The following is a 27,305-nucleotide window of genomic DNA, read 5'->3' as shown; positions in this document are numbered from 1 at the left end:
ACCTCCTGCTTGCCCCTCTCCTTGTTGCCCTGGACCTCCCTCGTGACGCCATGCACCCCCTGGACCTCCCTCATTCTCTCCCGTGCTTCTCCCCCTCCTCTGCTCTCTCTCGTGCCACACCCGAGCGCGCCCGTCACCGTCGTTCGCTGCCACCACGTCCACCGACCACCCCTCGCCCTGCCGATGAGTCCAGAACCTCCGCCGCGTCGCCCTCGGCCTCCTCGCTGAGCTACGCAATGTCGGAAGCCCTGCAATGCCGTCCTCAACGCCATCTTTGTCATCTGCACCGACGGCCACCGTTCCTCGATTCACCGCCCACAGAGCGTCCCCGGCCTCGCCCTCGCGCTCGTTGGACTCGTGGTGAGCCACTGAACTGTTCCCCTCTTCTTCCTATGCCGTTTGGCCTCTCTAGCCGCTGTTTCCTCCGGACCCGAGAGCTCGCCGCCGCACAGCCATGTCGTCGTCGTTGTTTCAGACGCTATAGCTCATCGGAAAGCACACCAACGTGCCCAGCAGCTCCCCAGCAAGCCAACGCCACCACCCGCACCCCCTACCGAGCCCTACAGCCTCGTCCCGACCAACCCCGTGCTCCGGCCGCCGCAGCCAAGCTCACCGCCGCCGACTCCGTCCGCCCCCGCCCGAACCATGGCCACCAACAGAGGCGTCTGGCTCCCCTCTTTCGAACGCGCCCTCCCGCGCATCAAATGGATGCCCATAGAGCAAACCCGATGCGGGCACCGCCGCGGTCTGTGGTCGCCGGCGGTTAAACGCCGGCAGCTGATGTGGCACCATTAACTTAGGTGCTAATCTTGTTTAGTTAGTGCATGTGTCCATGACATGTGGGTCCCCGAGCTCAATCAGTTTAGTCTAACTTCATGTTTAGGTTAGTGCTAATCTGGGTGGACCCCACGTGTCAGCTTTGACTTTGGTCAAGTCAACGTTGAGCAGTCCCACCTGTCATTGACCCTAGGATGCACTGGGTCACTGACCAGTGGACCCCACTGGTCAGGTTTGACCTGGACCAGCCATGTTGACTTGCTGACATCACCCTGACGTCAGGCTAATGCAGTAATTACTTTCTGGAATTTTGACATAAATCAGAAATGATTTATTATTTTCAGAAAATACCCAAAACTTCTAAAAATCATATAAAATCAACCGTAACTCCAAATGAAACATATTATATATGAAAAATGATCAGAAAAATCCAAAAAATCTGTTTATGGCATTCTGATGCATGTTAGAGAAACTTATATCCTCTGTTTAGGACAATTCAATTAAATGGCATTTAAGAAAGCACATATGGAGTTTGAATTTGAACCTAGTGTTCAAACCAACTCCATTTAACTTGTTGCTAGTTACATTAGGCCAATCAACAACATATTGCCATGTCACATTCATGCATCATATTGTTGCATTGCATTGATTGTGTCCTTCTCTGTTTGCCGGTAACCGTCCTCTCTCAGTCGACGATGTTTCCGACGATGTGATCGATGACACCGATGAAGAACTATATTATCTTCAGAAGTGCCAGGCAAGCAAAACCCCCTTGTTCATTCCGATACAATCCCACTCTCCCGCTCCTGCTCCCTTTTACTGCATTAGTACAACAATGATTCAACTGTTACATGCTACGGTAGTTGAACCCCCTTTCCTCTGCATGACCTGTCATTGCCACAGTAAATAGATGAAACCCACTAGCATGAGTAGGAGTTGTTTGAGCCCTGATGTGCCTACTCATTCATGCTTGTTTGTCATGCCTGCTACTGCTTAGAGTTGAGTCGGGTCTGATTCATCGGGGATGAATTGTAAAGTTGTGAACATGTCCTACTGTGTGTGAGCTAAGTGTGTTGAACAAGATTTGGTAAAGGTATCGATGAGAGGCCATGTAGGAGTACATGGTGGGTTGTTTCATTTGAACCGTCCTTAAGCACCGAGATCTGTATGTCTGAATTAAGAACCAGCTACTACCACGCATTGGGCCCGAAACCAATGGACCCTCTCGGCTTATTAACCACCCCAGTTCTCTGTCCAGGAGTTGCTACTAGTTTTTGGTATTTATAGGATATGTGTTGGCGGCCGTGCGTAGCTCTGACCCTAGGGGTGGGCTATGATGCGGTAGATACACCGTGGCCGGGCATGCTGGGCGCCCATTTGGTGTCTCGGAACCCTGTACACATTGTCCGGGGCCGTATGTGGAAACCTCGGCCGGACTCCCTGCGGATAGAACCTGAATAGGCGATAAACCTGGACTAGAGACTTGAGTGTTTAGGTAGGCCGTGGCCGACACCCTCGTTGGGCTTCCGCTTGAAGGTTTCCGAGTACCTGTCGTGTAAACGGCGGTAAGTGGTGACAGTGTGTGTGAAGAAGTACACCCCTGCAGGGTTAACATCATCTATTCGAATAGCCGTGTCCGCGGTAAAGGACTACTTGGTTGCCTATACAGTTCATAGACAAGTGAAAGTGGATACTCTAAAATGCGCAAGATAAGCCTGAGTGCTATGGATGGTGTTCTCATAGGGAGACAGGAGGGGATCCATAGTGGGGTATTGATATGGTGAATACGTGGACTCGTGTGCGCCACCTCAAAAGAGTTGCTTGTAGTCGTACTTCAGGTTAGCCACTGAGTCAAAGCTGGCTTGCTGCAGTTAAACTCCACCACCCCCCTTTGTTGATACCGATGCATATGTAGTTAGTTCTGATGTATGTCTTGCTGGGTACATTTGTACTCACGTTTACCTATTTTATGTTTTGCAGAGAGACGTCAGTCTCGCTAGTAGTTCCGTGTGGACTTCGAGGTTTAGCTTGATACCTCAGCTACGATCTTGTGCCCTCGGTAGGATCTGGTAGATAGTCAGGCTTCTCAGCCTTTGCCATTTGTAGATGTCTGTACCCAGACATGTTAAGCTTCTACATGTGCCTTGATTTGTATGCTCTGAATGATGGGTCATGAGACCCATGTTTGTAATATCTCGCTCCTCGGAGCCTAATGAATAAATACTTTGAGTCGTAGAGTCTTGTTGTGATGCCATGTTGTATTTACACATATCGAGCATATTGTGTGTATGATTGAAATGCTTGGTATGTGTGGGATCCGACAACCTAGTGTTTATACTTGGTAGCCTCTCTTATGGGGAAATGCAGTCTTGTGCTTCCATGAGCCATAGTAGTCTGCTACAGCCCGGTTCACCGGAGTCCTGCTAGCCCAGCACTACTGCTCCGGAACACTTGACAGGCCGGCATGTGATTCACTTCGTTCCTGTGTCTGTCCCTTCGGGGGAATGTCACGCGGTGATATCCTGCTACAGCCCGGGTTCCCGGGGTCCTGTTAGCCCAGTGCTACAGCCCAGATTCGCACACTGCTGATCGACATGCTCGATGTTGATTCATGTATTCCTGTCCCCGTAAGTTAGTGCCACTTTGGGTTCATGACTTGTCATGTCGGCCCGGGTTCTCTGTCATATGGATGCTAGCGACACTATCATATACGTGAGCCAAAGGCGCAAATGGTCCCGGGCCATGGTAAGGCGACACCCGTGGGAATACCGTGCGTGAGGCCGCAAAGTGATATGAGGTGTTACAGGCTAGATCGGTGTGACTTAGAATCGGGGTCCTGACACCTATTCTGCACAACTCCAAAAGTCCGGAAACTCCATGAAAGTCACTTTTGGAATATATTAAAAATATCAGGCGAAGAAAGCACCAGCGGGGGGCCACCCACCATCCACGAGGGTGGAAGGCTCGCCCTGGGCACGCCCCCTGCCTCCTGGGCCACCCGGCAGCCCCTCGATGCCCATCTTCTGGTATAAGTGTCTTCTGCCCTGGAAAAAGTCATAAGGAAGCTTTCGGGACGAAGCGCCGCCATCTTGAGGCGGAACCTGGAGAAACCGATCTAGGGCTCTGGCGGAGCTGTTCTGCCGGGGAAACATCCCTCCGGGAGGGGGAAATCGTCACCATGGTCATCGCCATCGATCCTCTCATCGGGAGGGGGTCAATCTCCATCAACATCTTCACCAGCACCATCTCCTCTCAAACCCAAGTTCCTCTCTTGTATCCGATCTTTGTCTCAAAACCTCAGATTGGTACATGTGGGTGGCTAGTAGTGTTGATTACTCCTTGTAGTTGATGCTTGATGACCCACAAGTATAGGGGATCGCAACAGCTTTCGAGGGTAGAGTATTTAACCCAAATTTATTGATTTGACACAAGGGGAGCCAAATAATATTCTCAAGTATAAGCAGCTGAGTTGTCAATTCAAACACACCTGGAAACTTAGTATCTGCAGCAGAGTGTTTAGGAGCAAAGTAATATCATAGTGATGGTAACTGTAACAAAAGAGTAACGAAAGCAAAGTAATGTTTTTGGTATTTTGTAGTGATTGTAACAATAGCAACGGGAAATTAAATAAGCGTAAACCAGTATATGGAAAGCTCGTAGGCATCGGATCAGTAATGGATAATTATACCGGATGTGGTTCATCATGTAACAGTCATAACATAGGGTGACACAGAACTAGCTCCAATTCATCAATGTAATGTAGGCATGTATTCCAAATATAGTCATACGTGCTTATGGAAAAGAACTTGCATGACATCTTTTCTCCTACCCTCCCGTGGCAGCGGGGTCCTAATGGAAACTAAGGGATATTAAGGCCTCCTTTTAATAGAGAACCGGAACAAAGCATTAGCACATAGTGAATACATGAACTCCTCAAACTACGGTCATCACTGGTAAGTATCCCGATTATTGTCACTTCGGGGTTAACGGATCACAACACATAATAGGTGACTATAGACTTGCAAGATAGGATCAAGAGCTCTCATATATTGATGAAAACATAATAGGTTCAGATTTAAAACCATGGCACTCTGGCCCTAGTGACAAGCATTAATCATAGCAACATCAATCTCAGAACATAGTGGATAGTAGGGATCAAAACCTAACAAAACTAACTCGATTACATGATAAATCTCATACAACCCATCACCGTCCAGCAAGCCTACGATGGAATTACTCACGCACGGCGGTGAGCATCATGAAATTGGTGATGGAGGATTGTTGATGATGACGACGGCGACGAATCCCCCTCTCCGGAGCCCCGAACGGACTCCAGATCAGCCCTCCCGAGAGGTTTTAGGGCTTGGCGGCCGCTCCGTATCATAAAACGTGATGAAATCTTCTCTCCTATTTTTTTCTCCCGAAAGCAGTTATATAGAGTTGGAGTTGGAGTCGGGGGTCTCTAGGGAGCCCGCGAGGTAGGGGGGCGTGCCCTAGGGGGGCACCCCCCACCATCGTGGCAAGGGTGTGGGCCCCCTGGTCTTCATCTTTGGCGAGGATTTCTTATTATTTATTGTAAGATATTCCGTGGAGTTTCAGGTCATTTCGAGAACTTTTGTTTTCTGCACATAAAACAACATCATGGCAATTCTGCGGAAAACATCGTCATTCCAGGTTAGTTCCATTCAAATCATACAAGTTAGAGTCCAAAACAAGGACAAAAGTGTTTGGAAAGTAGATACGACGGACACGTATCAACTCCCCCAAGCTTAAACCCTTGCTTGTCCTCAAGTAATTCAGTTGACAAACTGAAAGAAATAAAGAAAAACTTTTACAAACTCTATTTGCTCTTGTTGTTGTAAATATGTCAAGCTAGCATTCAAGTTTTCAGCAAAGATTATAACTAACCATATTTGCAATAATTCTCATGTCTCATGATTACCCATATCAATAGCATAATCAACTAGCAAGCCATAATAATAAATCTCAGATGACAACACTTTCTCAAAACAATCATAATATGATATAACAAGATGGTATCTCGCTAGCCCTTTCTGAGACCGCAAAACATAAATGCAGAGCACCTTTAAACATCAAGGACTGACTAGACATTGTAATTCATGTTAAAAGAGATCCAATCATAGTCAAACCCAATATAAATTAATAATGATGAATGCAAATGACAGTTGCACTCTCCAGCTAGTGCTTTTAATAAGAGGGTGATGACTCAACATAAAAGTAAACAGATAGGCCCTTCGCAGAGGGAAGCAGGGATTTGTAGAGGTGCCAGAGCTCGGTTTTGAAATAGAAGTGAATAATATTTTGAGCGGTATACTTTCATTGTCAACATAACAACCAAGAGATGGCGATATCTTCCATGCTACACACATTATAGGCGGTTCCCAAACAGAATCGTAAAGTTTATACTCCCCCTCCACCAGCAAACATCAATCCATGGCTTGCTCGAAACAATGAGTGCCTCCAACATACATCAGGTCCTAGGGGGAGTTTTGTTTTGCAATTATTTTTGATTTAGTTTGCATAAAGCATGGGAGTGGGCATCCCGGTGACCAGCCATTTTCTCGTAAGTGAGGAGCGGAGTCCACTCCTCTTGAGAATAACCCGCCTAGCATGGAAGATAAAGGCAGCCCTAGTTGATACATGAGCTATTCAAGCATACAAAACAGGATGATTATTTGAAGGTTTAGAGTTTGGCACATACAAATTTACTTGGAACGGCAGGTAGATACCGCATATAGGTAGGTATAGTGGACTCATCTGGAATAACTTTGGGGTTTAAGGGATTGGATGCAGAAGCAGTATTCCTGCTTAGTACAGGTGAAGGCTAGCAAAAGACTAGGAAGCAACCAACAGCCATGTACATGCATTAAAATTAATAAACATTGGATGCAAGCATGAGTAGGATATAATCCACCATGAACATAAATATCGTGAAGGCTATGTTGATTTTGTTTCAACTACATGCGTGAACATGTGCCAAGTCAAGTCACTTAAATCATTCAGAGGAGGATACCACCCTATCATACCACATCATAACCATTTTAATAGCATGTTGGCACGCAAGGTAAACCATTATAACTCATAGCTAATCAAGCATGGCACAAGCAACTATGGTCTCTAATTGTCATTACAAACATGTTTATTCATAACAAGCTAAATCAAGAATGATGAACTCATCATATTTACAAAAACAAAAGAGATCGAGTTCATACCAACTTTTCTCATCTCAGTCAGTCCATCATATATCATCATAATTGCCTTTCACTTGCACGACCGAACGATGTGAATAATAATAAGAGTGCATGTGCATTGGACTAAGCTGGAATCTGCGAGCATTCAATAAACAGGAGAAGACAAAGCAATATGGGCTCTTTTGTCAGATAAACAATAATGCATATAAAAGCCACTTCAACAATTTAATTATGGTCTTCTCCTACTGACCCCCAAAGAAAAGAAAAGAAATAAAACTATTTACATGGGAAAGCTCCCAACAAGCAAAAGAAGAACGCAAAATATTTTTGGGTTTTCTTTTTAATTATTACTATAGCAAGAAAAGTAAATTAATTAAAAGCTACAACTAATTTTTTTGGTTTTTTCTTAAGGTTTATTAAACACACAAGAAGAAAGCATAAAAGGAAATAAACTAGCATGGATGATACAATGAAAAAGTATGAGCACCGACATCTAGCAATGAGTGTGTGTGAACATAAATGTAATGTCGGTGAGAAATACGTACTCCCCCAAGCTTAGGCTTTTGGCCTAAGTTGGTCTATGGCCACGGCTGGCCTGGCTGATATCCATAATAATAGTTGTTGGGGTCGTACTGTGATGCAGCAGCTATCGCCTGCTGAGCTGCAGCATGGCGATGAGCAGCCTCTTCTCTCCTCTCGTACTCAACTACCTCCTCTCTGGTAATAGTATATCCTTCTCTTGCCTGATAATCAAAGAAAACAGGAGCAGGGAGAGTAATACGGACAGCACGGTGTCTGTCAAAGATTAGTCAATACTGGAGAGGTGATTCGTTCCTCTCAACAAACTGGTGGTGACCCATAGCATTAAAATCTAGATAGGTAGGAGGTAATTCAATATCATCTTTGCGCACATCTATACCAAGAAAATTAGCTACGCGGGTTGCATAAATTCCACCAAAGAAATCTCCATTACGTCTATTAAGATGCAACCTACGTGCAACAATGGCTCCCAAATTATATGATTTGTCTCCTAACACAGCACTCCTAAGAATACTAAGATTGGGGACACACACGTGACATGCCTCATCTTTACCATTTATGTATCTACCTATGAAGAGAGCAAAATAATGTATGACAGGAAAGTGAATGCTCCCTATTGTAGCTTGTGTAATATCCCTAGATTCTCCCACAGTTATATCAGCAAGAAAATCTCTAAATTCATATTTGCAAGGATCCCTTATACTACCCATTGTGGAAGTTTGTATGCAGTGGTAAAATCCTCTAAGTCCATGGTATAAGATTTATCATAAAGATCAAACAGGACAGTTGGAGAATTATGTGAAGTGGAAAATTCAAACCTCCTCACAAAGGAGCTAGTGAGCTCATGATGCTTACTGCACTTCTCTTCCTCGAAGCTCACGAGATCAGCGTTACGCAAATATTCGTTGAATTCTTCTTTTAGTCCTGCTTGATCCATAAAATTTTCAGAAGGCCACTCACAAGGACGCACTATAGCGTCTTTTGGTGGCTCTTCGTCAGCATCACGCATTGCAAGCCTGGGTCCTTGCTTCTTTGAAGAACCACCTTGGAACATTTTCCTAAGCATCTTTTCTCTGAAAAATTCTGAAAATTTTGAGTAACTTCAAAATAAAAGTAAACCAAACTCAATAATATTGATAGCAACCACTCCTACAAGTGCCTAGGGCCTATATCATGCATCAAAAGTACTTTTGACCATATAAATTTGACATGCAAGCTCAATAACAGGGTCACCTAAGCAGCAAAAATTTGCAATGAATAAAGCACTAGAACAAAAACTAATTTGACCAATGGAGGAGTCACATACCAATGAACAATCTCCCCAAGCGGTTTTGTGAGAGGTGCTTTGAGCAAGGAGATCGAAAATGGCAGCAAAGAGGGCTGGAACTCGTGCTTGAGTTGGATTTTCGTGTTTGTGGGAGGAAGAAGAAGAGGATGGGTGCAGGAATAAGTGGAGGAGGGCCACCGTGGGCCCACGAGGCAGGGGGCATGCCTTACGGGGGTGGGCGCGCCCTCCACCCTTGTGGCAAGGTGGTTGGCCCCCCTGGTGTGTTCTTTGTTCCATAAATCCTCAAATGTTCTAGAAAAAATCATATTTAATTTTCAGGGCATTTGGAGAACTTTTATTTTCCACATATTTTTATATTGCACGAATAACCAGATAACAGACAGAAAATTATTTATTTTTACTTTATTTCACTAAATAACAGAAAGTATAGAGAGGGTATAGAAGGTTGTGCTTCTAGTTTCATCCATCTCATGCTCATCAAAAGGAGTCCACTAACAAGGTTGATCAAGTCTTGTTAACAAACTCATTCCGATTAACATGAAACCAGATAAATTTCGAATAACACTAGGTTACCTCAACGGGGATATGCACATCCCCAATAATAAGTATATCATATTTCTTCTTGACCGTAGAAAGGGGAAATTCAAAACCTCCAAATATAATCGATGCAATTTTTCTGATAGAATTGATACTATGAACTTGAGGTTGTTTCCTCGGATAGTGTACCGTATTGTAACGCCCTCGATGCGGCTATATCTCCCACGTGTCGAAGCACGACTTAGAGGCATAACCGCATTGAAAGCAATGTCGCAAGTGAGGTAATCTTCACACAACCCATGTAATACATAAGGGAAAGAGATACATAGTTAGCTTACAATCGCCACTTCACACAATTACATGAAACAAAGCATTACATCATCCAGATACAATCAAGGTCCGACTACGGAACCAAAATAAAAGAAGACTGCCCCAAATGCTACACAGATCCCCGATCGTCCCGACTGGGCTCCACTACTGATCAACTAGAACGAAAGAACACAAAGGACAAGATCTTCATCGGGCTCCTCCTTGAGCTTGGCTGCGTCATCTGCATGGTTCAACGGCACCTGCAAACTGGTTTTGGAAGTATCTGTGAGTCATGGGGACTCAGCAATCTCACACCCTCGCGATCAAGACTATTTAAGTTTATAGGAAGGGTAAAAGTTATGTGGAGCTGCCGCAAGGGACTAGCATCTATGGTGGCTAACATATTCGCAAAAGAGAGAGAGAAGAGAAGGCAAAAGCACGGTCAAACAACTATGATCAGGAAGTGATCCTAGAACAACCTAAGTCAAGCATAACTCCAACACCGTGTTCACTTCCCGGACTCCGCCGAGAGGAGACCATCACGGTTACACACACGGTTGATGTATTTTAATTAAGATCAACTACAGGTTTTCTACAACCGGACATTAACAAATTCCCATCTGCCCAGAACCGCGGGCACGGCTTTCGAAAGTTCAAATCCCTGCAGGGGTGTCCCAACTTAGCCCATCACAAGCTCTCACGGTCAACGAAGGATATTCCTTCTAGCGGGAAGACCCGATCAGGCTCGGAATCCCGGTTACAAGACATTTCGACAATGGTAAAACAAGACCAGCAAAGCCACCCAGATGTGCCGACAAATCCCGATAGGAGCTGCACATATCTCGTTTTCAGGGCACACCGGATGAGCAAGACGTCGGGTAAGCCAGCCCAGGGTTCCCCTGGTAGCCTCGGACATCGCTCAGTTGGACCAACACTTAGAGAAGCACTGGCCTGGGGGGGTTAAAATAAGATGACCCTTGAGCCGGCCGACTCAAGGGAAAGAAAAGGCTAGGTGGCAAATGGTAAAACCAATGTTGGGCCTTGCTGGAGGAGTTTTATTCAAGGCGAACTGTCAAGGGGTTCCCATTATAACCCAACCGTGTAAGGAACGCAAAATCTGGGAACATAACACCGATATGACAGAAACTAGGGAGGCAAGAGTGGAACAAAACACCAGGCATAAGGCCCAGCCTTCCACCCTTTACCAAGTATATAGATGCATTAATTAAATAAGAGATATTGTGATATCCCAACAATTAAACATGTTCCAACAAGGAACAACATCTCCATAGTCCAACAAGGAACAAACTTCAATCTTCACCTGCAACTAACAATGCTATAAGAGGGGCTGAGCAAAGAGGTAACATAGCCAAACAACGATTTGCTAGGACAAGGTGGGTTAGAGGCTTGGCTCAACAATACGGGAGGCATGATAAGCAAGTGGTAGGTATCGCAGCATAGGCATAGCAAAAGAGCGAGCAACTAGCATGCAAAGATAGAAGTGATTTCGAGGGTATGGTCATCTTGCCTGAGATCCCGAAAGGAAGAAGAACGAGTCCATGAAGAAGACAAACGGGCGTAGTCGAACGTGTCCTCACAATCATGACGTTACCGGAACCAACCCGAAGAAGCAACACCGGAAAGAAACACACAACGTAGTAAACAACCAACACATAACATGGCATGATGCGCAAACAAGTATGATGCATGTCCGGTTTAAATATGCATGGCATGGCAAAGGGCACAAACAAAACTACAAGTTAAGTGGAGCTCAATATGCAACGAGTTGCATATTGACGGGACACCACATAAATTATTTAGTTCTGTCTCGGTTAGGTACTCAACAATATTAAATATTGGTTAACATGGCAAGAGGTGAGGCATAACAAAACTACACCATCTAAACAATTTAAATGGGGCCGGATATAACCAACAGCAAATCCGAAAAATCCCCATATGCACTTAGCAATTTAATGCAAACAACAATTTAAACGAACTTGAAGTTGTTAACATGATGCGGATGACATATTCAAGATTATGCAATTTTAATGAAAATGTTGATAAGAGCATTATGAAGCATTTTTCACCGTGGTAGAAAGAAAGGGAGTGCCATGGCAACGATAACGGTTCCGGTAACTCGATTGAGATGCCGATGCAAAGGAGAAGTGTGTGGATGCATGCAAAAGATGGTGGGGTGATCCTGGTAACTGGGTCCCCACGAGTTAGCGGCAGAAGAGGAGGACCGAGCAAGTGACAACTCGGACACGGTGCAAACATAGGGTGCAACTCATACATCGCAAGCATTCGTTCACAGACGTCGTCTCGAGGTTATACCTTCGAAGCGTGCAAGCGGGACAGTTCTCGTTCGGTGCAAAGTAGAGGAAGTAGACGTTCTCGCGGTGGCGGTAGTGGTTCTGGCGATCTCGGCGACGGTAGAGGTACATGTTTATCGTTGCACGAGTTTCCATAGACGTTCATGTCATCGGTGTCGTGGTACTTGGGGTCTTCGGACTTTCCAGTCCCGTTCTTGCGACGGTAGTCGTTCATGTTCGTTTCAGAGAGGTACTTGATGACTCCAACGTCTTCGAGGCGACGGTAGTTGTACATGGTCCACAAGACGTCGATCGTTCGGGGTCCGACTTGCGGGTCTTGCCGACATGAAGTGTTTTTGTGTAGACGAACTCGGCACATCCGAAGGGTCACACTTGTCGTCGTGGGAACTTGGTGAATCCGAGGTTTTCGAGGTCAAGGTAGTTGTACATCTCATAGTGGAACTTGACGGATCCGAGGACTCCGGCGTATTGATACACATACGTAGATGAACTTGACGGGTCGTCGTCATCCTAGTACTTGGCGTCCTCTTGGTCTCGACAGAGATGAAACAGAATGCAGCGGTTGTGGTACATGGCGTCCAGGGGGCTTCGCGGGTCATCCCGGTACTTGGCGATCTTGATCGGGGCAGCAAAAGGTAATCAAACTTGGCGGACGCAAGCAGCAGCGCGGGGCTGGCAGAGGCAACAGGGTGGAGCGGCATTGGACGGCGAGGTGGATGTGCTACTTGTGCCCCGTGGATGCAGCAAGGTCAGGGAGGTGCAGCAGCGAAGCAAGGCTCGCGAGCAGAGGAGGAAATCATGGCGATGGTCATGGACATCTTGCGGCGACCCGACGCGGGGGGCACTACCTCAGGCGACGAGGTAGCTCGAGAAGGACATCGGGAAGGGAGGTGCCTGGCCGGAGGGAGCCGGAGCAGCGGACGGCAAGAGGAACCGACCGCGTGGGAGGTTTCCTGAATGCGTGCTCGAGCGTGGATCGAGCAAAGGGAAGGGATCCGCCGCGCTGCTGTTGATGGTAAAGGGCGCAACGACGGTGAGGAGGCCAACTGGGCCCCAGCGTGGTCCACTTCTCCAGCAAGGGTGGAGCGCGGGGTCTGGCGCTGGGTGCACGCGGATGCGAGAGGGAGAGGACCGAAAGCTCGGCGGCGCTCCAGGGAAAGAGATCGAGGGAGAGAAAGAGGAGCGATGCGGGAGTAGGCGGCGGGCACGGGAACGGAGGGATGGGCTAGGGTTACCACGGGGGCGCGACTGGGCTACAGATGGGCCTCAGAGTCCTCAGCGCAAATGCGCCGGCGTGGCAAGACTAGGCCCAAGAGGCTGGGCTTCTCTCTCTTATTCCCTTTATATTTAATGCGTAAACAGAAATAAAGAGAAAAGTATAGAGGGTTTGGGGTTGAAGTAGGGATGGAGGTACATATTTATGGAAACCATGAAATATGCCCGATTTAAACAAATTAGTTTGGAAATTTTTACAGACTATAAATTTAAACATGTTCAAATTTAATTCAACTTGTATGAATTTATAACCTAACCAAACTGAAACCAAATGGGCTTAAATTTTATAGGATTGCCCTACATAATAGATATGATTTATTGGCACAAGATGAACATTAATGGAGAAAGTAAAATTGCAACTCAATTGCAATTTAACTTAAAAGGTCGAAACGGAAGGGTAGGAGGATGAGTCGGGTAAGGGAAGAGTTGAAGTGTAGTGCAATTGTGTTATGGGTGATTCCAAGGTAATGGAATATTTTAATATAGCTCCCTAAATATTAGGAGGATATGTTATAAAGAGAATCACCATGTGAATTCCCTCGGTTTAATTGGATCAAAGATCCATGCAATTTATTTAGTTGAGTTTTAAAACGGGTTGCATGATGGCATGATGCAATGATGAATGCAATGAACCAGACACAACACACGACGAAAACCCGAAAACCCTAGAAGGCATCTGAAGCTCCGGCCTTGGGGCGTTACACGTATGCTCATTACCATTAACATGAAAAGTGACATTGCCTTTGTTGCAATCAATAACAGCCCCTGCACTATTAAGAAAAGGTCTTCCAAGAATAATAGACATACTATCGTCCTCGGGAATATCAAGAATAACAAAGTCTGTTAAAATAGTAACATTTGCAACCACAACAGGCACATCCTCAAAAATGCCGACAGGTATAGCAGTTGATTTATCAGCCATTTGCAAAGATATTTCAGTAGGTGTCAACTTATTCAAGTCTAGTCTACGATATAAAGAGAGAGGCATAACACTAACATCGGCTCCAAGATCACATAAAGCAGTTTTAACATAGTTTCTTTTAATGGAGCATGGTATAGTAGGTACTCCTGGATCTCCAAATTTCTTTGGTATTCCACCCTTAAAAGTATAATTAGCAAGCATGGTGGAAATTTCAGCTTCTGGTATCTTTCTTTTATTTGTAACAATATCTTTCATGTACTTAGCATAAGGATTCATTTTGAGCATATCAGTCAATCGCATGCGCAAAAAGATAGGTCTAATCATTTCAGCAAAGCGCTCAAAATCCTCATCATCCTTTTTCTTGGATAGTTTGGGAGGAAAAGGCATGGGTTTCTGAACCCAAGGTTCTCTTTCTTTACCATGATTCCTAGCAACAAAGTCTTTCTTATCACAACGTTGATTCTTTGATTGTGGGTTATCAAGATCAATAGCAGGTTCAATTTCTACATCATTATCATTACTAGGTTGAGCATTATTATGAACATCATCATTAACATTTTCATTAGGTTCATGTTCATTGCCAGATTGTGTTTCATCATCAGACATAGAGATATCATTTGGATTATCAGGTGGTTCAGCAATAGGTTCACTAGAAGTGTGCACAGTTCTATCATTTTTCTTTTTCTTCCTTTTAGAAGAACTAGGTGCATCAATATTATTTCTTTGAGAATCTTGCTCAATTCTCTTAGGGTGGCCTTCAGGATACAAAGGTTCCCGAGTCATTCTACCAGTTCTAGTAGCCACTTTAACAGCATAATCATTTTTCTTACTATTCATCTCATTGAGCAATTCCTTTTGAGCTTTAAGTACTTGTTCTACTTGAGTGGTAACCATAGAAGCATGTTTGCTAACAAGTTTAAGTTCACCTCTAATATTAGCCATATAATCACCCAAGTATTTAATCATATCAGCATCTTGTTTTAATTGTCTACCAAAATAAGCATTGAAGTCTTCTTGTTTAAACATAAAATTATCAAACTCATCCAAGCACTGACTAGCAATTTTAGCAGGAGGGATTTCAGCTTTATCATATCTATAGAGAGAATTTACCTTTACTACCTGTGTCGGGTTATCGAGGTCTGGACGTTCTTCAATAAGTAAAGGATCAAGATCATATGTTTCTTCGGCAGGCGGTAAATTAAGACCATGTATTTCTTCAATAAGAGGTAAATTCTTAACATCTTCAGCTTTAATACCTTTTTCTTTCATAGATTTCTTTGCCTCTTGCATATCTTCGGGACTGAGAAATAGAACACCTCTCTTCTTCGGAGTTGGTTTAGGAATAGGATCATTAATTGGAGCAGGAGCTGGCTCAGGAGGTGCCCAATTATTTTCATTTGTCAACATATTATTCAATAAGATTTCAGCTTCATCCGGTGTTCTTTCCCTGAAAAGAGAACCAGCACAACTATCCAGTTAATCTCTGGAAGCATCGGTTAGTCCATTATAAAAGATATCAAGTATTTCATTTTTCTTAAGACGATGATCAGGCAAAGCATTAAGTAACTTGAGAAGACTCCCCCAAGCTTGTGGGAGACTCTCTTCTTTAATTTGCACAAAGTTGTATATTTCCTTTAAAGCAGCTTGTTTCTTATGAGCAGGGAAATATTTAGCAGAGAAGTAATAAATCATATCCTAGGGACTACGCACACAACCAGGATCAAGAGAATTAAACCATATTTTAGCATCACCCTTTAATGAGAACGGAAATATTTTAAGGATATAAAAGTAGCGAGATCTCTCATCATTAGTGAACAGGGTGGCTATATAATTTAATTTAGTAAGATGTGCCACAACAGTTTCAGATTCATAGCCATGAAAAGGATCAGATTCAACCAAAGTAATTATATCAGGATCAACAGAGAATTCATAATCCTTATCAGTAACACAGATAGGTGAAGTAGCAAAAGCAGGGTCAGGTTTCATCCTAGCATTTAGAGATTGCTTATTCCATTTAGCTAATAACCTTTTGAGTTCATATCTATCTTTGCAAGCTAAAATAGCTAAAGAAGCTTCTTCATCAAATAAATAATCTTCAGGAATAACTAGTGATTCTTCATCATCACTTTCATCATCATAATCAGATTCAATATTTTCAATCTCTCTAGCCCTAGCAAGTCGTTCCTCGAGAAAATCACCAAGTGGCACAGTAGTATCAAGCATAGAAGTAGTTTCATCATAAGTATCATGTATAGCAGAAGTAGCATCATCAATAACATGCGACATATCAAAACGAATAGCAAAAGCAGGTTTAGGTGTCGCAAGCTTAGTCATAACAAAAGGTGAATCAAGTGCAGAGCTAGATGGCAGTTCCTTACCTCCCCTCGTAGTCGAGGGATAAATTGTTGTCTTAGCGTCTTTCAAATTCTTCATAGTGTCCAGCAGATATAAATCCCAAGTGACTCAAAGAATAGAGCTATGCTCCCCAGCAACGGTGCTAGAAATTAGTCTTGATGACCCACAAGTATAGGGGATCGCAACAGCTTTCAAGGGTAGAGTATTCAATCCAAATTTATTGATTTGACACACGGGGAGCCAAAGAATATTCTCAAGTATTAGCAGCTAAGTTGTCAATTCAACCACACCTAGAAACTTAGTATATGCAGTAGAGTGTTTAGTAGCAAAGTAATATGATAGTGATGGTAACGGTAACAAAAGAGTAACGAAAGCAAAGTAATGTTTTTGGTATTTTGTAGTGATTGTAACAATAGCAACGGGAAAGTAAATAAGCATAAACCAGTATATGGAAAGATCGTAGGCATCGGATCAGTAATGGATAATTATGCCGGATGTGGTTCATCATGTAACAGTCATAACATAGGGTGACACAGAACTAGCTCCAATTCGTCAATGTAATGTAGGCATGTATTCCGAATATAGTCATACGTGCTTATGGAAAAGAACTTGCATGACATCTTTTGTCCTACCCTCCCATGGTAGCGGGGTCCTAATGGAAACTAAGGGATATTAAGGCCTCCTTTTAATAGAGTACCGGAACAAAGCATTAGCACATAGTGAATACATGAACTCCTCAAACTACGGTCATCACCGGTAAGTATCCCGATTATTGTCACTTCGGGGTTAACGGATCATAACACATAATAGGTGACTATAAACTTGCAAGATAGGATCAAGAACTCTCATATATTGATGAAAACATAATAGGTTCAGATCTGAAATCATGGCACTCGAGCTCTAGTGACAAGCATTGAGCATAGCAAAGTCATAGCAACATCAATCTCAGAACATAGTGGATACTAGGGATCAAACCGTAACAAAACTAACTCGATTACATGATAAATCTCATCCAACCCATCACCGTCTAGCAAGCCTACGATGGAATTACTCACGCATGGCGGTGAGCATCACGAAATTGGTGATGGAGGATGGTTGATGATGATGACGGCGACGAATCCCCCTCTCCGGAGCCCCGAACGGACTCTAGATCAGCCCTCCCGAGATGTTTTAGGGCTTGGCGGCGGCTCCGTATCGTAAAACGCGATGAAATCTTCTCTCCTATTTTTTTCTCCCCGAAAGCAGTTATATAGAGTTGGAGTTGGAGTCGGGGGGTCTCCAGGGGGGGCCATGAGGTAGGGGTCGCGCCCTAGCGTCAGTCCAGGTTAGTTCCATTCAAATCATACAAGTTAGAGTCCAAAACAAGGGCAAAAGTGTTTGGAAAAGTAGATACGACGGAGACGTATCAATGCTAGTTGGTTTATTCGGTGAAAGATTATATGTTCAGATCCTTTATGCATATTAATACCCCTCTGATTTTGAACATGAATATGATTTGTGAGTAGTTACGTTTGTTCCTGAGGACATGGGAGAAATCTTGTTATAAGTAGTCATGTGAATTTGGTATTTGTTCGATATTTTGATGAGATGTATGTTGTCTTTCCTCCAGTGGTGTTATGTGAACGTTGACTACATGACACTTCACCATTGTTTGGGCCTAGAGGAAGGCATTGGGAAGTAATAATTAGATGATGGGTTGCTAGAGTGACATAAGCTTAAACCCTAGTTTATGCGTTGCTTCGTAAGGGGTTGATTTGGATCCACATGTTTCATGATATAGTTAGGTTTACCTTAATTCTTCTTTCATAGCTGCGGATGCTTGCGAGATGGCTTAATCATAAGTGGGATGCTTTTCCAAGGAAGGGCAGTACCCAAGCACCGGTTCTCCCACATATCACATTATCAAAGTAACGAACACGAATCATATGAGCATGATGAAAACTAGCTTGACGATAATTCCCATGTGTCCTCGGGAGCGCTTTCCTTTATATAAGAGTTGTCCAGGCTTGTCCTTTGATACAAAAAAGATTGGGCCACCTTGCTGCACCTTGTTTAATTTTGTTACTTGTTACCCGTTACAAATTACCTTATCACAAAACTATCTGTTACCGATAATTTTAGTGCTTGCAGAGATACCTTACTGAAAACTGCTTATCATTTCCTTCCGCTCCTCGTTGGGTTCGACACTCTTGCTTATATAAAGGACTACGGTAGATCCCCTATACTTGTGGGTCATCAAGACTCTTTTCTGGCGCCATTGCCGGGGAGTGAAGCGTCTTTGTTAGGTGGAATTTGGTAAGGAAAAATTTATATAGTGTGCTGAAATTTACTGTCACTTGTTACTATGGAAAATAATCCTTTGAGGGGCTTGTTCGGGGTATCTTCACCCCGACTAGTAGAGCAAAGAGTTGCTTCTCAACCTACCGAACCTACTGAAAATGTTTGCTTTGAAATTCCTTCGGGTATGATAGAGAAACTGCTACCTAATCCTTTTACAGGTGATGGAACATTACATCCCGATATGCACCTAATCTATGTGGATGAAGTTTGTGGATTATTTAAGCTTGCAGGTATGCCCGAGGATGTTATCAAGAAGAAGGTCTTCCCTTTATCTTTGAAGGGAAAGGCGTTGACATGGTTTAGGCTATGTGATGATATTGGATCATGGAACTACAACCGACTGAAATTGGAATTTCATCAGAAGTTTTATCCTATGCATCTGGTTCATCGTGATCATAATTATATATATAATTTTTAGAATCGCGAAGGAGAGAGTATCGCTTAAGCTTGGGTGAGGCTTAAGTCAATGTTATATTCATGCCCCAATCATGATCTCTCAAGAGAAATTATTATTCAAAAATTTTATGCTCAGCTTTCTCTCAATAATCGCTCCATGCTCGATACTTCTTGTACTGGTTCTTTTATGATGAAGACTATTGAATTCAGATGGGATTTATTGGAAAGAATTAAACGCAACTCTGAAGATTGGGAACTCGGCGAAGGTAAGGAGTCAGGTATAACATCTGAGTTTGATTGTGTTAAATCTTTTATGGATACCGATGTTTTCATGAATTTAGCACTAAATATGGACTTGACTCTAAGATAGTAGCTTCTTTTTGTGAATCATTTTCTACTCATGTTGATCTCCCTAAGGAGAAGTGGTTTAAATATCGTCCTCCCATTGAAGTAAAAGTAGTTGAACCTATTAAAGTTAAAGAAAAGACTATCACTTATAATGTTGATCCTATTGTTCCTATCGCTTATATTGAGAAAACCACCTTTCCCTGCTAGAATAAAGGATCATGCTAAAACTTCAACTCTGGTTCGTAAGAGTAATGCTAGAACATCTACACCCTCTGAGAAAATTAAAGTTGAACCTAGTATTGCTATGGTCAGGGATCTCTTGGTTGATAATATTGATGGACATGTTATTTATTTCTGTAATGAAGCTGCTAGAATTGCTAGACCCGATTAAAAATAAACATAGACCTGTTGTAGGCATGCCTGTTGTTTCTATTAAAATAGGAGATCATTGTTATCATGGCTTATGTGATATGGGTGCTAGTGCGAGTGCAATACCTCATTCCAAGGTTGTCAGAATCACGATTCTGTTATACGATTCTACGACTTTACGATCCAAACTAACCCCTATGATTCTACGATTTTAGTTCTTAGAATCTACGTTTTTACGATTCTGGTAGTGAAGATTCTATGATTTGCGATCCTACCATTGAAGCTCCGATCTGATTCAAGATCGTGATTCTGACAACCTTGCCTCATTCCTTATACAAAGAAATTATGCAAGATATTGCACCTACTGAGATAGAGGATATAGATGTTACAATTAAGCTTGCTAATAGAGATACTATTTCACCAATAGGGATTGTTAGAGATGTTGAAGTCTTGTGTGGGGAAGTTAAATATCATACTGATTTTCTTGTTCTTGGTTCCCCACAAGATGACTTTTGCCCCATTATATTTGGTAGACCCTTCTTGAATACTGTTAATGCTAGGATAGACTGCGAAAAGGATATTGTTACTGTTGGTTTAGGAGATATGTCTCATGATTTTAATTTTGCTAAATTTCGTAGACAACCTCATTATAAATAATTTCCTAGTAAAGATGAAATTATTGGTCTTGCTTCTATTGCTATGCGGCTGTGCCTCCTAATGATCCTTTAGAGCAATATTTGCTAGACCAGGAAAATGATATGTTTATGAATAAAGAAGGGAAATAGATGAAGTATTCTTTAAATAGGGACCTATTTTGAAGCACAACTTGCCTGTTGAAATTCTAGGGGTTCCTCCTCCACCCAAGGGTGTGCTACCTCTTGAGCACTGCGTTGGTTTTCCCTTGAAGAGGAAACGGTGATGCAGCAAAGTAGCGTAAGTATTTCCCTCAGTTTTTTAGAACCAAGGTATCAATCCAGTAGGAGGTTACGCGCGAGTCCCGCGCACCTACACAAAAGAAATAAATCCTCGCAACCAACGTGATAAGGGGTTATCAATCCCTACACGGTCACCTACGAGAGTGAGATCTGATAGATATGATAAGATAATATTTTTGGTATTTTTATGATAAAGATGCAAAGTAAAATAAAAGGTAATGAAAATAACTAAGTGTTGGAAGATTAATATGATGGAAGATAGACCCGGGGGCCATAGGTTTCACTAGTGGCTTCTCTCAAGAGCATAAGTATTTTACGGTGGGTGAACAAATTACTGTTGAGCAATTGACAGAATTGAGCATAGTTATGAGAATATCTAGGTATGATCATGTATATAGGCATCACGTCCGAGACAAGTAGACCGACTCCTGCCTGCATCTACTACTATTACTCCACACATCGATCGCTATCCAGCAGGCATCTAGAGTATTAAGTTCATAAGAACAGAGTAATGCTTTAAGCAAGATGACATGATGTAGAGGGATAAATTCATGCAATATGATAAAAAAAACCATCTTGTTATCCTCGATGGCAACAATACAATATGTGCCTTGCTGCCCCTATTGCCACTGGGAAAGGACACCGCAAGATTGAACCCAAAGCTAAGCACTTCTCCCATTGCAAAAAAGATCAATCTAGTAGGCCAAACCAAACTGATAATTCGAAGAGACTTGCAAAGATAACCAATCATACATAAAAGAATTCAGAAGATCCAAATATTGTTCATAGATAATCTTGACCATAAACCCACAATTCATCGGTCTCAACAAACACACCGCAAAAGAAGATTACATCGAATAGATCTCCACGAGAGATGGGGAGAACATCGTTGAGATCCAAAAAGAGAGAAGAAGCCATCTAGCTAATAACTATGGACCCGAAGGTCTGAGGTAAACTACCCACACATCATCGGAGAGGCTATGGTGTTGATGTAGAAGCCCTCCGCGATCGATGCCCCCTCCGACGGAGCTCCGGAACAGGCCCCAAGATGGGATCTCGTGGATACAGAAAGTTACGGCGGTGGAATTAGGTTTTTGGCTCCATCTCTGATCGTTTGGGGGTACATAGGTATATATAGGAGGAAGGAGTACGTCAGTGGAGCAACAGGGGGGCCACGAGGGTGGAGGGCGCGCCTGGGGGGTAGGCGCGCCCCCTACCTCGTGGCTTCCCTGTTGGTTGCTTGACGTAGGGTCCAAGTCTCCTGGATCATGTTCATTCCGAAAATCACGTTCCCGAAGGTTTCATTCCGTTTGGACTCCGTTTGATATTCTTTTTCTGCGAAACTCTGAAATAGGCAAAAAACGCAATTCTGGGCTGGGCCTCTGGTTAATAGGTTAGTCCCAAAAATAATATAAAAGTGAATAATAAAGCCCAATAATGCCCAAAACAGAAGATAATATAGCATGGAGCAATCAAAAATTATAGATGCGTTGGAGACGTATCAAGCATCCCCAGGCTTAATTCCTGCTCGTCCTCGAGTAGGTGAATGATAAAAACAGAATCTTTGATGTGGAATGCTACTAGGCATAATTTCAATGTAATTCTTCTTAATTGTGGCATGAATATTCAGATCCGAAAGATTCAAGATAAAAGTTTAATATTGACATAGAAATAATAATACTTCAAGCATACTAACTAAGCAATTATGTCTTCTCAAAATAACATGCCAAAGAAGGTTCATCCCTACAAAATCATATAGTTTAGTCATGCCCCATTTTCGTCACCCAAGAATGCTCTCATCATGCACAACCCCGATGACAAGCCAAGCAATTGTTTCATACTTTAGTCATCTCAAACTTTATAAACCTTCACGCAATACATGGGCGTGAGCCATGGATATAGCACTATGGGTGGAATAGAGTATAATGATGGGGGTTATGTGGAGAAGACAAAAAAAGGAGAAAGTCTCACATCAACGAGGCTAATCAATGAGCTATGGATATGCCCATCGATTGATGTTAATGCAAGGAGTAGGGATTGCCATGCAACGGATGCACTAGAGTTATAAATGTATGAAAGCTCCACAAAAGAAACTAGTGGGTGTGCATCCAACTTGGTTGTTCATGAATACCTAGGGCACTTGAGGAGGCCCATTGTTGGAATATACAAGCCAAGTTCTATAATGAAAAATTCCCACTAGTATATGAAAGTGACTGAGGGAGTGCTGGATTAGGGGGTCTCCGGACATCCAGACTATATCCTTTGGCCGGACTGTGGGACTATGAAGATACATGATTGAAGACTTCGTCTTGTGTCTGGATGGGATTCTACTTGGTGTGGAAGGCAAGCTTAGGCAATACGGATATGTATATCTCCTCCTTTATAACCGACCTTGTGTAACCCTAACCCTCTCCGGTGTCTATATAAACCGGAGGGTTTTAGTCCGTAGGACACAACAATAACATACAATCATACCATAGGCTAGCTTCTAGGGTTTAGCCTCTTTGATCTCGTGGTAGATCAACTCTTGTAATACCCATATCATCAAGAATAAATCAAGCAGGACGTAGGGTTTTACCTCCATCAAGAGGGCCCGAACCTGGGTAAAACATCGTGTCCCCTGCCTCCTGTTACCATCCGCCTTAGACGCACAGTTGGGGACCCCCTACCCAAGATCCGCCGGTTTTGACACCGACATTGGTGCTTTCATTGAGAGTTCCTCTGTGTCGTCACCGTTAGGCTGGATGGCTCCTTCGCTCATCGTTAGCGATGCGGTCCAGGGTGTGACTTTTCTCCCCGGATAGATTTTTGTATTCGACGGCTTCGCACTGCGGGCCAACTCGCTTGGCCATCTGGAGCAGATCGAAAGTTACGCCCCTGGCCATCAAGTCAGGTTTGGAAGCTTAAACTACACGGCCGTTATCCGCGGAGACTTGATCTTCGACGGATTCGAGCCTCTGCCTTGTGCGTCACGCGGTCACGATGAGTACGATTTAGCTCTACCATCAGACAGTGTTCAGGAGATCTCACCGGCGGCCGCTCCGATCCTCAACTCAGAGTCAGTTGCGCCGTCCATGGATGGGTGGATGGACCCTGCCACGAAGGCCTTACCCACAGCGGCGATCGAGCCAAACATCGACCTTACCCTGCACGAGAGCCGTGTTGTCAGACTGCCGGACCCTTCTCCGGCCACGGACTCCGAACCGCCTACGCCCGTTCCTAGCAAATCCGATTGGGCGCCGATCATGGAGTTAACCTTCGCGGATATTTTTCAGCACTCGCCCTTTGGCGACATACTGAACTCATTAAAGTCTCTCTCCTTGTCAGGAGAGTCCTGGCCGAACTATGTCCGGCAGGATTGGGATGCGGATGACGAAGAAATTCGCCGCCCACCCACCACCCACTTAGTAGCCACCGTCGATGACTTAACCGACATGCTCGACTCCGACTCCGAAGATATCGACGGTATGGACGACAATGTAGGAGACGAACAGGAACCACTGCCCACAGGGCACTAGACGCCCACTTCATCACATGATGTATACATGGTGGACACACCAAAAGACGACGACGACGTGGAAATGAAGGACACACCGAAGGGTTGTCCCCTCGAGAAGCAGTCAAAGCGGCGGCGTAAGCGCCGCTCCAAATCACGCCTCGGCAGAAACAATGATGATATAGACCCAACGTTAGAGCAGGGTGAACCATCGCCGGACCACAGCAACACGGAGAATCAAACCGAACAACCCGACTCTGTCAAAGATAATAGTCTGGACGACATCACACCAGACAGACACTCGGAGCAACATAATGCCCGTCAAAGGCTTGTTGCCACCGCGAGGAGTGTAAAAAAGCAGAAACAAAGGCTCAAGGCTGCGCAAGACACACTTCGAATCACATGGAGTAAAGTACTCAACTCAGCAGCGAAGTACAGCGGTAATCGCCACACCAAGAGCTACCCGAAGCGGAAGTTGCTACCTGAATTTGATGAGGAGGCCTTAGATCCCCCGCAACCAAAAATTAAAACGGCCATCTAGCCAGATAGACGACCTCACAGCCAACATAGAGCGGCAAACAACGCCGCACATAAGCCAATACGCGATCCACGCGAGGGCTTGCATCAAAAGGACGGCACAACCAGATCCATCTATGGACCACGCAAGCACGCTCCAACATACGATGCAACACAACAAACATCCGAACAACGCGGTACACCCAGATACAGGGGTGCTGCACACCCCCTATGTTTCACCGATGAGGTGTTGGACCATGAATTTCCAGAGGGATTCAAACCCGTAAACATAGAGGCATACGACGGAACAACAGACCCTGGGGTCTGGATTGAGGACTATATCCTCCATATCCATATGGCTCGAGGAGATGATCTCCACGCCATTAAGTATTTACCCATCAAACTCAAAGGGCCAACTCGGCACTGGCTTAAAAGCCTCCCCGAAAGCTCCATTGGAAGCTGGGAAGAGCTCGAAGACACTTTTCGGGAAAATTTTCAAGGGACTTATGTCCGACCTCCGGACGCGGACGATTTGAGTCATATAACTCAACAGCCTGGAGAGTCAGCCCGAAAGCTTTGGAACAGGTTTCTTACTAAAAAGAACCAAATAGTCGACTGTCCGAACACCGAAGCTTTGGCAGCTTTTAAGCATAGCATCCGCGATGAATGGCTTGCCAGACACCTCGGCCAAGAAAAGCCGAGAACAATGGCAGCATTAACAAACCTAATGACCCGCTTTTGCACGGGTGAGGATAGCTGGCTAGCCAGATGCAGCACCAGCAACCCCAGTACACCCGAAGTTAGAGATGGAAACGGGAAATCACAGCGCAGCAAAAATAATAAGTGCCGGAATAAAGAAGACATCCCGAAGAGCACGGCGGTAAACGCCGGATTCAGAAGTTCTCGGCTAGGTCAGCAAAAGCCGCCCTCTAAAGGCACCAGAGATGAACTGTCCAGCCTAAACAAAATTCTGGACCAAATATCTCAGATCCATAGCACCCCCGATAAACCTGCAAATCATACCCATAGAGAATGTTGGGTCTTCAAGCAGTCCGGCAAGCTCAACACCGTACACAAGGGGGAGGATACACCAAGCGAAGACGAGGATTAGCCTCTCAAGCAAGACACTGGGGAACAAAAGAAATTTCCACCAGAAGTCAAAACAGTGAACGTGTTACACGTGATCAAGGGGAGAAACAAAGCGGCACTCCCAGAGAAATATACCCAAGGGCCTATCACCGCGGAATCCTGCCACTGGTCATCTCAACCGATCACTTTCGACCATCGGGATTACTCATCAAGTATCCGGCGTGAAGGATGGGCTGCCTTGGTATTAGACTCAATAATTGACAGATACCATTTCACACGAGTCCTGATGGACGGTGGCAGCAGTCTAAACCTGATATATCAGGACACAATCCGCAAAATGGGGATAGACCCAACGAAAATTTGCCACAACAATACTACCTTTAAAGGAGTAATGCCAGGCCCATGGGCTCATTGCACGGGCTCCCTGCTACTAGAGGTTATATTCGGCTTCCCCAATAACTTCCGTAGCGAAAATTTAACATTCCACATTGCTCCATTCCAAAGTGGCTATCAAGCACTACTAGGACGCGAAGCTTTCGCTCGCTTTAATGCAATACCACATTACGCTTCCCTCACGCTTAAGATGCCCGGTCCACGTGGCATCATTACAGTGAATGGAAATATTGAGCGATCCTTGCACGCCGAAGAGAGTGCGACTGCCTTGGCAGCCGCACACTAAAAACGGCCTCACCAACTAAAGCATTTGATAGGTCATCAAGACCACAGACACGGTTAGACGAGTCTGGTGCAGCTACATGTAATTCATACAGGTTTGATGGCCACACCCCTAGTACAAATACAAGGGGCTCAACGCGCGCAGACAAGTGGCAATTTTTACTCATCTTGAATTGTACATGGTTTCTTTAAACCTACCTTTTTGCACGACAACTTTTCACCTAAGTTTCTGTCTTTTACAGATGACCATCGTGCTACACCCGTCCAGGATATGGCACATCGGAGACACAGGCGCAGACGTGCAGTAGGGACCCGTTCCAAGGATTCTTTTTAGATTAAGACCCTGCGTGAACCTTTTTTACTGTCTCTTGTTGATACACATCCCTTGGATTCTCAGTACAATTGAGAAGGACGCTGACGTCTTGGATGTGGCCATGTAAGAATAATGTACGTACCTGGACACCAGGGGCTTCTTACAAAGCGCACTGTTTAGGCCCGGTTTATACCATAAAGACCGAATAACTTAGGGAGTGTTCGGCGTCGCGAGTTTGGCCTTATATGCATTAGCTCCGAATCATGTCTTTGTTCAAATG

The sequence above is a fragment of the Triticum aestivum genome, chromosome 6A, assembly GCF_018294505.1.
Source record: "Triticum aestivum cultivar Chinese Spring chromosome 6A, IWGSC CS RefSeq v2.1, whole genome shotgun sequence".
In the NCBI taxonomy this organism is placed as follows: Eukaryota; Viridiplantae; Streptophyta; class Magnoliopsida; order Poales; family Poaceae; genus Triticum; species Triticum aestivum.
The sequence above is the reverse complement of the archived record's forward strand: the minus strand, read 5'-3'. Positions refer to the sequence as shown.